The 12,204-nt window shown below is 48.7% G+C and overlaps 2 protein-coding genes across 3 annotated transcripts in view; one reads left to right on the top strand and one right to left on the bottom strand.

The window, feature by feature from the left end:
* Insyn2a (inhibitory synaptic factor 2A) overlaps nucleotides 1-8,622 on the bottom strand; it is a 55,309-nt gene extending 46,687 nt beyond the window's left edge. The window contains exon 1 of one of the 2 annotated variants that reach the window (XM_032892395.1): nucleotides 8,173-8,622. The gene's annotated coding sequence lies outside the window, so the exon portion shown is untranslated. Of the gene's footprint in view, nucleotides 1-3,887; nucleotides 6,866-8,172 lie in introns of those variants that run through there. The other variant, XM_032892396.1, reaches the window with a different exon arrangement.
* Dock1 (dedicator of cytokinesis 1) overlaps nucleotides 1-12,204 on the top strand; it is a 499,905-nt gene that overhangs the window by 262,065 nt on the left and 225,636 nt on the right. The gene's annotated exons all lie outside the window — the stretch shown is intronic.

Below are 12,204 nucleotides of genomic sequence, written 5' to 3'. Positions count from 1 at the left end.
AAGGAGCTGTAGGATGAGTGTGCAATATTAGTGATTTCCAAGGATTCTGTCTGCATTCCCAGGGGAATCGTGGCTGTATAATAAAGCTTGGGCAGGAATAAGAGAAAGAACAAGTTTTCATTAAGTTTGGAGAAACCACTACCTGGAGTTATGCAACATCCCTCCGCCCCCACTGATGCAAAGAGAGAGAGATGGCATGCATGCTCACAAGAATAAGGCGATGACCTACTAATGGGGCAAGCTTTGTCTTTAATTGTGATGCATAGCAGGGACTGCATGACATATTCCTTGTGAACATTTGACTTGCTAACAGTAGAATTTTTTTTCCTGATGATTTCTAACTGTTGTCTTAGTGATACAATGTAGTAGTTACCAAGTAAATTAAGAATTTAATTGACACATCTCAATGGCTCCAACTCTTACACAAATTTCAGAGCATAACATCTTTCATAATCCTGGGCTTTAACCAGCTATAGAGGAGGCACTGCTGGCCTTGGAGGGGCAAACAACATTGTAGGGTCCAAAACACAACAGTGGACCTTGGTACTCAGAGGCACATCAAGGTCTGGATAGAATCACATTCGTTTTTCTTACCCTGAATGTGACCCGTGGATGTAAATTTTTACTCACTAAGTACCATGGGTCCTTAGGACTATATAATTCCCCTTTGTCATTATATACGAAGATGAATGTGGGGGTGGCAGTCATGAAGAGAAGGTCAAAGAGTGAGGAGTGGAAAGACACACTGGTGGACAGAGACAGCCGCATTCTGACAGAGGAAGGAACACTCAGTAAAGACGTGGCGGTTGAACTATGGAATATCTTGGTTGCTTGGCACTAGAGGGAGGTACAGGGAGTTTGGGTAGTCTTGAGCCCCACTGTCAGGTTTTTGGCAACTTGATTAGTTGCACCAACTCTTTCTCCACCTACAATGAAACTTTACACTTGATTCCAGGGTAGAACCAAGGCCAGGCAGGCAACTTGGGTAGACAGCTCTCCATATACACGGCTTAAGTGTAAGTCTAGTAGGCAGACCAAGGTGATAGTCCTGAGTTTGCCTCCATTTCAGACCTCCATGGTATTTTACAAAGATCATGGCAAGAAGAGAGAGAACAACAGAGTACGATTGTGTGGTCCATGAGCACAAGGCAGGGAGTGAGCAGGACCGATGGTAGCAGGAGTCTGAGGTCTCCCTGTAGACTGTAGGCATGCAGGAGAAATATAGATCTCACCCAGTCCTTCTGGGACCCTGCTCCTTCCCTGTTGCCTTTCTTGAAACATTGGAGGAGACTTGAGTGTTGATGAGGTGAACGTGTGTGTGTGTGTGTGTGTGTGTGTGTGTGTGTGTGTGTGTGTGTGTGTGTAAAGCAGTTGTGAGGCTTGGCAGAAGAGGAAAACCTGAAGAAGGTTGTCCTCCTGCAGAAGAAAAAAAGCATGCCTTTTCCTTGAGGGCTGAAGCCTGGGCTTGCTCTCGGCAATGTACACTTTGGGTTAAAAGCTAAGTGTTCTAAAAGAAAAGTTAGACCATATATTTAGTCCCTACCTAACCCGGTAAATCAGTGTCTAGGGGGTGGCGACTGGAAGATATTATGTATCTCTAATCTCCTCCAATCATTATATATGGATTGGCTTTTGTTTTTGAGACAGGATCTCATTATGTAGTGTTGGCTATCCTGAAATTTGCTTTGATTGACCAGGCTGGCCTTGAACTCACAGAGATCCACTTGCCTGAAAATTCTCAGTGCACCCCCTGTTCTTGGCTTCCTCGGATCACTCTGACAGTACAGTTATGAAGTTACACCACTAGCTTGTGCCTTTTATTATTTTTCTTCCCTAGTGCCTTGATTTCTTCTACCTCATTTTTTTTATTTTAATTTTTTAACTTATTATTAATGTGTGTGTCTGTGCTAGCACTTGATCACACCCCATGGCATGTCAACCCTGCTGAGTAAGACTGGGATTCAGTGATGTCATCACTCTGCATAACCCTGGGTAAATTTGCCGCATCAGTGATTCTGATAGACAGAGTAAGTGGAGATGCACTCAGAGGAGAGTTAATATAACGCATGTGAAGGGGCATGCAAATACCAGAACACAAATGAGTTAAAGGAAGGCACAAACTATTTTAGTGACGTCATGGAACCAAAAACCACTACTCAAACAGCCACATTCGACAACCGGCTGGGAGAAGGCATGACGCTATGCTTCTAAATGTCCTCGTGACGTGAAATGGCAGGGAGGGCTTAAACCTAAGAAGCTGGTAGCCTTGAAGTTCCCGACTCTCCATGCCTCCACCTGCAGCATGCCACCAACTCTTTGGGGCACTAAATCCCGGCATAGGGTTCTAGCTGTGGGAATGAATCTCCAGTTTGTCACCAGTGGAATGTAGCTGTTTGTGTTGTGTGGTTTCAAGGTGGGAGATAGGGGAGAGAGGAAGGGATCTATGTGGACCACCTTCTGTAGACTTTTAAAACCTCAGTGATAAACCCATGCGTCTGGCTCAGAGAACACGGAAGTTGGTGTCCCAATGTCAAACTGAGATGTGAGGTTCCAGGTAGGGAGGGGGGTCTCAGCCTGGCCCAGTGAACTCTCCAAGCTGGTTGAACTCTTAACAAAAATTACCTTGGACTTGGAATGTCAGCTCCTGGGTGTGGGAGCTTTCATCTACCTGAAGGCAGAGAGTTGGGCTCTCTCTTCCCCCGGTTTGTTTCTCAAGGGTAGTCAATTCAAAGGCATTCTTCCTTTTAAAACCCAGTCTCTACCCAAGTGAACTTTTTTCATAAAGAAGATCCTGATTGTGAGCTGGGCAGAGGAAACCTAGCCCTTTGGCTCTCTCTTTCTTTCCTAAACAAGGCATGGTTAGACTTAAGGACCAATTGACTTTCCTTTTATCACCTTTTATAGTGTTTTGTCCTTCTCTTAGGGGAAAAAAAAAAAGCAAGAAGACTTGCTTCCAGCCAGGATTCCCTGGATTTCCAGGGAAGTTACTGACTAGGTTTACTGTTAATGGCCTCATCAAATATTCATTGAGCACCTGTTACTTGATAATACAGTGTTTCTTCCTTTAAGGATCTCTTTGAGTTGTGAGTCACCAGGTCCATCCCTCCTTTCTTCCCTCTTTGAAGGCATTCTTGGTGCTTTAGTTTAGAAGAAGTAATAAAAACAAACAACAAACAAACAAACAAAACGAAACACCCCACCTCCCCCTTTCAAGTAGTATTTCCAGCTGAATACTCAGACTCAGATTCCAGGTAATCATCATGGTTTCCCCCTGCTGGCTCCCAACCTTAAGTTTTCATTAGAACCATTCGCCTGCCTCCTGGGTCGAATGTTACTCTGTCCTCTAACAGCTGCCCTGCTGCCAGGATTCCACTGTTGAAGATTTCTGTCACACTGCCTGCCTCTCTAGCCAGCCTCAGTGCTACCAGCTACCATATTTGCCCTAGTCAATTTTCACCTATGGCACTTTCTCAGCTGGGCTCTGGTTCCTTTTCTCTGGCTTCTGCCCGAATATCAACACTTTATCTTCTCATAACATACATTCTTGTTGAAAGCATCCCATGAGGCCTACCTGGCCCTTCTGGTTCGTTCACAAAGTGGCTTCCACCTGTGATGCTAAACCCCAAATCTTTGCCAAATGTCACTTCTCATTCTTGCCCGTCATTCTTGGTGACTCTTCCTCTCGGTGCAACACCACTTGGCTCAAGCCCTGGGTATCTACATGCTGAGCCCAGCATCCTCTCTCAACCCGACCCTTGAAGTCAGCCAAGGTGTCACTCACTCACGCTGCAGACTCCCACCCTGATTCTCTTTTGTGAGTTGAGATGTGTCTGCCACATCCTAGTCACCCCTTTGCTTCCTGCTGGACCCAATCTCCTTGTACACACCTTTGCTTCAGACTTGAACATCTTCTCCTTGGTCCTGTCTGCCATTTGTATATCTGTTTGCCTTGCCTGTGTCCACTCCTTTCTGAGAGCTCGGCCTTTGTAGTTCCAGTCAATTTCCAAAATTGCTAAAAACACTAGAAAAATAAGCAGATCTCAGGAAGCAAACTGCCGATTCTACGAGCTGTCTAGAAGCCAACTGCTGAAAATAGGTGAGGGAGATTTTAAAGAGGGAAGGTTGAACAGTTTAGGATATTTCAGAAGAGCAGTGTATGAGGGAATCCATGCCACTTGATGATATACACTGGAAACACAAAGATGGCAACGGGTCTACTGTTCCTCAAAGAGTTTCCTCTACCCAGCAGCTGACAGGAAGGCCACAACATCACCCTGCCCTGTTGCTTCTCTGGGTTACTGAAGTGGAGAGAAATCAACCTTCATTTGCAAAGCTGCCTGTGATGTGTTTGGCCTTCTGCAGCTTTCCCTCAACACCCCTCCTGGTCTGCAGTTTGCTGCTTTCACTTTATGCCCTAGGCTACATTATCAAAGATCGAACTGGAATTTTCCATAGTAACTTCGGTGCTCACTCGAAGGAGCATTCTGACATACTGTTAAGGATCACTGTCTCTCGCTGTCTCTTCAGTGGTTACGACAGTGGAACTTCTGCGAATGTCCATTCTACGTGGATGAGCTTCTCTCTAAGTTGTTTCTCTCTCAGACTTCCTAATCCCAGGATGATGTGGTCACTGGGCATATCTAGGAATATGCAGTGCTCTAAGCCATTAGCTCCATACTCTGCAAAAGCAATATCCAAACGATTACTGCGGAGAAAATGCTTCCCAGATCCCTGTGCAGCAGCATCATCTCCAAGAGGTTTACAAAGTGATTTAGAAACACAACTCTTTCTTGGTCTCCTAATTCTACGACGTTCTCTATATTCAAGTTCATTTTTTTTCCTCCTATGCCTGGCTTGAACCGAGTCTCCAGTTCAAGCTGGACTTAGAATCCAGGGGGCCGAGACCACCCAAGGCATCTCTGCTGCTTCTTAATCTGAGGCCAGGGGCTTGGTTGCCTGGAGACACCTCCTTGCCTTCTGCCTTCGGGGACGGAAACAGTTACATCCCCCAGACATGGTTGAGAGGTTCAAACCCAAACCCTCCATGCCTTAGTCTGTGACATCATCCAAACAACTTGTTTATGTGAATTTGCCAGGGCCATACAAAGCTGTAACTCATACAAATTTGTATTCTGTCCTCAAGGTATAAGACAAACACCTTTTTAAAGTGAACTGATTAAAGGTCAGGATGTTTTACTGTATTTACATAAAGATAGATTAATTTAAGCTTGGATAAAGGCTTCTCCAGGCATCTCGGAACTTCATGGAGATATGTGTGTTGTCCCGTCGTATCAATCCTATTAAATTTTGCTTTTAAAATATTGAAACCACTCCATAATTCTATGAAATATTAAAATCAAATATGAAGGTTCCACATCATAAATTATGTCAGCTAATTTGGGGTTAGAGAATGCAGGTCTCTGGAGTTACAAAGGGTAGGCTGATGAACGCAGCTGTCACATTTCCGAAGGAGCTGTGGAAACAGTCCTTGTGTCTAGGAGCCCTTATGGCCTCTCATTCCCTGGAGGATGAGAGCTACCTCCATTCTGTATAATTGGTGCTGTGCCCTAGATGATCTGTTAAGAGCTTCTCTGCTATGCATCTGCTTAGGTGTCTGGTGGGTTGGGCTAGAGTGTTGGAATTAAGGCCTTTGGCGACTCCATTACTGCCCTTCTACAGCAAGGCCTGTCCTGAGAACACGGCGCTGTGCCTCCAATCATTTCTGAATCTTACTGCCCAAGAAGAAGTCTGGCCAACACAAATACTCTGCTTCTACAAGGGAGTTCAGCAGCTATCTCTCTCAGTGAGGCAGCCATGCGATTGGAGCAAACCTGAGGATACAAATATCTAGCAATGTGGTTAAGTACCTAGCCTCTCACTGGGATAGCCTGGTATCTGTATTTTCTGTGAACTCCACTGTGTCGGGCTTTTCCTTGGAGATGCCTGCCTGTCTTCACAGGCCTTTCTTTTATTTATGTAGCTCTTAAATTTTTATCTACAAATGGAAAAAAGAAAGTCAAAAATTGTCTCTTCATGGGGCAAAATAACTGTGACAACACAGGGGTTCTCTATGGTAAACTGAGGTAACAGGGTGACTGGATGTTCATGGAGCCTCCTGAAGGCTCATGTGGAGCTTTCTAGTGCGTGCCTTATTAGCCTGCATCTTAACCACTAGTTATGGTTCTCAATGGAATAATGGACCTGATTTATGTCAAAACCCCAGTGTCTCAATCACGACAATAAAACGGAAAGTCATGGCAACTGTTGTCATTTCAAGACATGCTTTGCTCTTCAAGGACATCCTGTCTTTAAAGAGAGAGGTCTTTGAATCAGATTAAAAAAATTAAATCACTCTACCTTTTTAAGGAAAAGATGAATTTAATGAACAAAACAAAACTCTATAGCTCACATAATTTATGCCAAATCCTGCTGTTATGCTAGGCTTCTTCTCTACCAAATTCGATTCTGATAAACCCATCCTGGACCGCAGTACCCTCTCCTGTAGATAGTAAACAGGGACAGTAAATTAATATCTGGAAAGGTATGCACATGGCAAGACTTCCATTTTTTTCTCTTTGAGCTGTTCTGTGCACGTTTGCTAATCATGCTTGCAAAAATATTGCAGAGATAAATATGAACTTTGAAAAGTAACATTCAACAGGATGTGAGTGTAAGAAATAGCACACCATGAATAGTAAAACCCAGCATGTTCCGCCTCTGCGGAGTTCAATGATTACTGTCTGTTCAGCCTTTACCGGCAGCTTCATAACGCAGTACCCTTATTTATGAACTCCTCATGGGGGGGTGATCCAGCTTTTATGATCAGAATGGCATTTTAAATCAGGTCCCAGCCCTGTAACCTTGATCAAGCCCTGATCAAGGCTGTGAAAAAGTACCCTCCCCCAAACCAAGTCATTTTCTAAGAGAGAATCTTCAAGCTACTGACCTCAACCCTGTGCTAGCCCTTGCCTTGGTACTCTGAAATGATCTCGTAGATTCTTAGCCAAGGCAGGGCTTGCCCAAAGTTCCTTCCCACTCTTGCCAGTTTCACCTCGGGATGCTTCGGCAGAATTTCAGCACCCAAGCAGACAAGGTCAAATTAAACTGCTTCTCCTACTGCTTCTAGCTCCTGAGTCCAACAGAGCAGCCAATCCCCCAGCCCCAGGCCTGCACCAAGAGAGGGGAAGGGACCTGAGCCCTGATCTGCAGAGAGTAAAAGGCACCCATTTTTCTCCCTTATTTACTCCAGGGTGCCTCTCCTCCCCCACTCCTGGCATCGTTTTATCACTAGCTCCATCTCCTTGTGGCATATTTTCAGGGTAGTAGAATGTTGAGGTCACAGGGAGAGGCTCTTTTTCTTTTTCAAGCAGCAGACATGCCAGCCTGGAGCCCTGAGCATGAACAAGCAAGATGCAGAGTCTTGTTCTTGACTTTGGGCTCTAGTCTCTGCCCCTGCTTGGGTTCACTCCTCTTTCCTGCCCTCACTGGCTCCCTAGGATCTGCAGCATCCGTTGGTTTCCCACGCTTGTGCAGGTCAGGCAAGGTGTGCCAGCACCCAGAAGCTCAGCGGGTGCAGACCCCAGCTCGAAGAAAGTGCCCTATAACAGTAACCAAGAGAGGAGACCAAGATTTCACGTGGGCATTTTTGCCTTCGCTCCTGCTTCGGTCTTTGCTCAACGGCAGGCGGCAGGGCCCCTCTGCTCAGACTTATTCCCCCCATCTCCCTGAAGTTAATCAGCTGTACTGTACTTGGCAGTTCGCTTTAGTTTGGATAATACTTTCAAAACCTCGAACGTTCCAGGGAGATGGTCGTCCCCAGAGCCCCCACCCCCTCCCGCCCAGTTCTGCTTGGCCAAGGATGTCCTGTGCTCGCAAGGCTGTGGCGTTTGTCTCGAATAGACATCACATTCCCGCTCCTCCAAGACTGTAGCCAAAGTTGCCAGATGCCCCTGGGCGACTAGGTCCTGCCAGATGCAGTTGCGTAACCTCGCCCCCCACCCCCGCCGCTGCCCGCCACCAGGTCTACACTGGGCTACACCCGCCGTCCCGGACCCAGACGAAGCCAGTTTAGGGGCGAGTGCGTGCGCAAGAGCCAGGGTCTGCACCCATCTGCCAGCGGTCAAGTACAGCGGGCTCGGGGTGCAGGAGGAGGGCATGCTGGGCTCCGCTTACCTTTGGCTGCTTACTGATAAGTGGAGGTCGGTGCAGCGCCTGGCTCAGGCATGTCTTGCCGCGGACCCTGGCAAGCCTGGCGCGGCACGGAGCACTCGGGGCAGAGCATCCACGGCAAGGATCGCGGGGCTCGCGCTGAAGGAGGCTCGGCTTCGGGGACTTGGCCAGCTGCGTGCCCGCCGCCCGCCCCCTCCACTGCCTCGGGCCCGGCCCGCCCGGCCCGGCCGGCCCCCGCGCCGCAGCTCGAGTCCCTTCGGCTCCTGCTCAGCGACGCGCACGGGGAGGCAGTGGCTCGGCCGGCTCCGGGGACGCCCGCGCGCTCGCCCGATCGCGGCGCGGCGGAGCCAGCCACAGCCACCCGGCTCCGTGCTCCTCAGATGTCCTCATTTACTGCAATTGTCTTCAGCGAGATCCGGGAGCCGGGGCCGGGAGGAGGGGGCGGAGACGGGGAGGGAACGGGAGGGGAGTTCTGGCCAAGGCTCCAGGTCCCGGCTACTCTATGGAGCCGAGCGACCAGAGGACTGAGGAGAGGGCACCCAGAGCTGCGCGCCAGTCGCCTGTGCGCTCGCCTGCCACCGAGGCGGGCGGAGCCCCGGGGCCCGTGAGGCGGGGGTGGGGCGGGGGCGGGCCAGGCCGCGTGCGTGGGGCGGGGGCCGGGCGCGTGAAGGAGCCCCTCCAGCCAGAGCCGGATCGCGGGCAGGAGGAGGAGTATAAGGAGGAGGTGCTGGAAGCAGCCGCTGGCTGCTGCCTGTGCGCGGAGCTCCTCTGCCACATCCTAGGGTTTCTGAGCTGCAGGCGGCGCTGCGAGGCCCCTGGAACTTGTTGAGTCTACTCAGGAGCCACCTCAGGCAGGCGCAGGGACCCTCTTGATTTCTTCCTCTGGAGTGGGGCTGTCTATAGGGAACTCTACTTGATGACTTTCTGTGGTGTCCACCAACCTACCCCTGCTGGGTAGTTAATATCCTAGATGGGAATTGACACAGGGGCAAGGCGCCAGCCCCCTCACCTGCAGATGTGTCTTTGGAGAGACTGTGGATGAAGGTTTCTCTTTTGCGTTTTTTATGTCTGTGATCAACCTGGAGTCCATCCCTCAAATAAGGACTTGTTTGTTGGCCTAGGGACAAATTAGAGCGTGCCTGCTTGCCTATCAGCTCTGTTGCATGCTGATTTATGGACACGTCAGGCATCTCCGCACTGTTCCTCATGTAGACCTCCTAGTGCCTCTGCCCCTCAGCCCCTCCTCCTCCCAGAGTGGCAGTGGGAGATTTTGCTTGTTTTGATCAGAGTCAAGTACACTCAGGAAAGGGATTTCTCTAGTGTGAACAGAGGACGATTCCCAGCACATACCCCAACCTCCTTCCACTAGAGTCTTGTGAGCTTTCTGCTGCAGGTTCAGGGTCTTCCCCGATGCCTAGCAGGGCTGAGTAGCAAACACTGAGACTAAGTATCCCTGGAGATATGTCTCCCAACCCTACCTAGGACATACTGGAAAGTACCCTCACTGTTAACATGGTGGTAAGCTTTGGCCAGTGAATTGGGAATTCGGATGGGAAATGCTCTTAATCACTCCACTCTGACAGGCACACCTTGCCCGACAGGAGACAGGTTCTGTTCGTTCCTATGTATACTTTTATCCCTGTATCCCATCTTAGTATTCCAGGCCACTCCATGGCTCTATCCTCATTCTGGCTGATAGGGCCAGCTCTCTGTTTTATATACAGTTTCAGCTCTTTTAAAGGGCTTCCTGTAAGATACTGTGTTGTCTATGTAAGGTGATGTGCCCACATGTTCCAGAAGGAGGACATTCTAAAACATGCAAAGGGAAGCCTTTGCATGTCTCTCAGTAGCCCTTGGGATACACAGCCATGCTCCTGGGTAAAGGAAGGTTTCTCTAGGTGTACCAGCAGGCCCAGCCATGTATCAGGGAGGACCCTGAGCTTGCAGCTGGATGCTGACTCCAGCCCCCCCGGGAGTATCTGATCTTGTGAGCACTCAGCTGCAGGCTCAGGGCCTGATGTCTATGTTGGCCTGGTGGTTAGGGACAGAACGCCAAGCCTGGGGAATCTAGACTCTGTCCCTCCCACTCTTTAAAAATGCCCCTTAGGTCCCAGATTTCCCCAATTCTGATTGATAGCCCGTTTATGTCTTTAGCCCAGGAGGCTGTTGGGATCTGGCTGGGGAAAGAGCCTGTGTGCTGGCTGCTGTTATGTCAACTTGCTACAAACTGGAGTTATCTGAAAGGAAGGAACCTCAATTGAGAAAACGCCCCCATGAGATCCAGCTGAAAGACATTTTCTTAATTAGCAATTGATGGGGGAGGGTCCAGCCCACTGTGGGCCCTCCTGGGCTGGTGGTCCTCAGTTCTGTAAGAAAGTAGGTTGAGTGAGCCATGAGGAGCAAGCCAGTAAGGAGCATCCATCCATGGCCTCCGTATCAGCTCCTTCCTCCAGGCTCCTGTTCTGCTTAGGTTCCTGCCCTCACAGCTTTTGATGGTGAGCAGCAATGTGAAACTGTGGTTGAAATAAACCCTTTACTCTCTCAGTTGCCTTTGTTCAAGGCATTTCATCACAGTAACAGCAACTCTGACTAGGACAGTCTGCCAGCATGAATAGATTGTGCAACCCAGGTAGAAGCCAGAGGGGTTGTATAGGACTTGGGACTGTTGTATCAGCAGCAGATGACAAGGGTTCCTGCCTGACACGCCCCCCTGTCCCTTTCTCCAGATGTGTTCTTACATCTTGGGGAAGTCTGTCCTGAAAACTTTCTGTAATTCTTACCTTATTGTAAATCCATAAGATTAAAACCCCCTTTTCTATTTCTTAAGCATGCCGCTGCAAATCTGACAGGCACTGTGGGAATGGCACCGTTGAGAATGGAAAGTGCAGGTTTGTGATCCATGGGTAAAATCAGATCGATAGAAAGATGTGCAGAGGATGCCGGGGCTCAGTCACAAGCCCCACTGTGAGCTGGTTAGGTGTCTCTAGGGACAGTGTCAGTAAAGATCCCCACAGTGGCTACCTGGAGGAGGAAATGATGAAATGCTATGGCCGGCAGATTAGAAGATGTTCTAGCTGAACTAAGTCTACTGTTATCCTGCCTTGGCTAGAAAATGCCTCTGCCCAGGCTCACTTGGGCCCCAGCTGATGATGCTGCTCGAAGAAATTGTGGGAGCTTCGGAAAGTGGAGCTTATCTGGAGGAAGTAGGTTGTAGAGGTCAGGGTATAAGGTTAGTCCTCGAGGTTTCCACTTCCTGTCCCCCTACCAGAGCTTTGAGAAGTCCCGGCCCAGTATGTCTACTGCCGTGGTGTCACTCCTACTACCTGGGGGCAGCCTGCCACCCTACCTTCCCCACCGTGATGAACTAATACCTCTAGGCCACACCCTAAACAATCCTTCCTCTTTAGGTTGCTTTTCTCATGAATTTTGTTGCAGTAATAAGCATGCCATTGATGTGCCGTCTGCTTTTTTAAAAGAACGTCTGAATGCATTTACCTAGGGCATCACTAAGTCTGCCATCACAAGTTGATGAGAGAATGTCTCACTTGACTAGAGATGACTAGTCCATGGGCCCCAGCATGCTCGGCACCTTCAAGCAAGCCTTGTGTTAGGGGCTGGGGAGGGGCCAAGTTCTGGCCTCCTTGCTGCCCACAGATGCTCTTTGCATCACGGTTTCTGCGTGGACAGAACAGATGTATATATTAAGGGTTTATAATGAGTCCTTATGTTCAGCTTCCCCAGAAAAAAGAAAGTAGACTCATTTTAGGAATCAATTAGGTATAAATTGGTTTCTTAGATTTTGCTTCAGAATTTCACCACAAAAGGTAGTCTTGCAAAGGAGAAAATAGCCATTTTAAAAAAGAGATTTCCCACAGGCAGAGGCAGCCAGAGAAATAAAACTACATGGAAATTCATGCTGCCTAACCCACACAAAGTCTGCTCCTTTGACTTCCTGGAAGTGTTCATGTCCTGAAGTTCCAAACCAGTGAATTGGTCAGGAGATGTAGTTGTTGGGGTACTTGTCTAGTGTGCACA

The sequence above is a fragment of the Rattus rattus genome, chromosome 2 (genome assembly GCF_011064425.1).
Source record: "Rattus rattus isolate New Zealand chromosome 2, Rrattus_CSIRO_v1, whole genome shotgun sequence".
NCBI lineage: Eukaryota > Metazoa > Chordata > Mammalia > Rodentia > Muridae > Rattus > Rattus rattus.
Note: the sequence above shows the minus strand (reverse complement) of the source record. Positions and strands in the feature narration are given on the sequence as shown.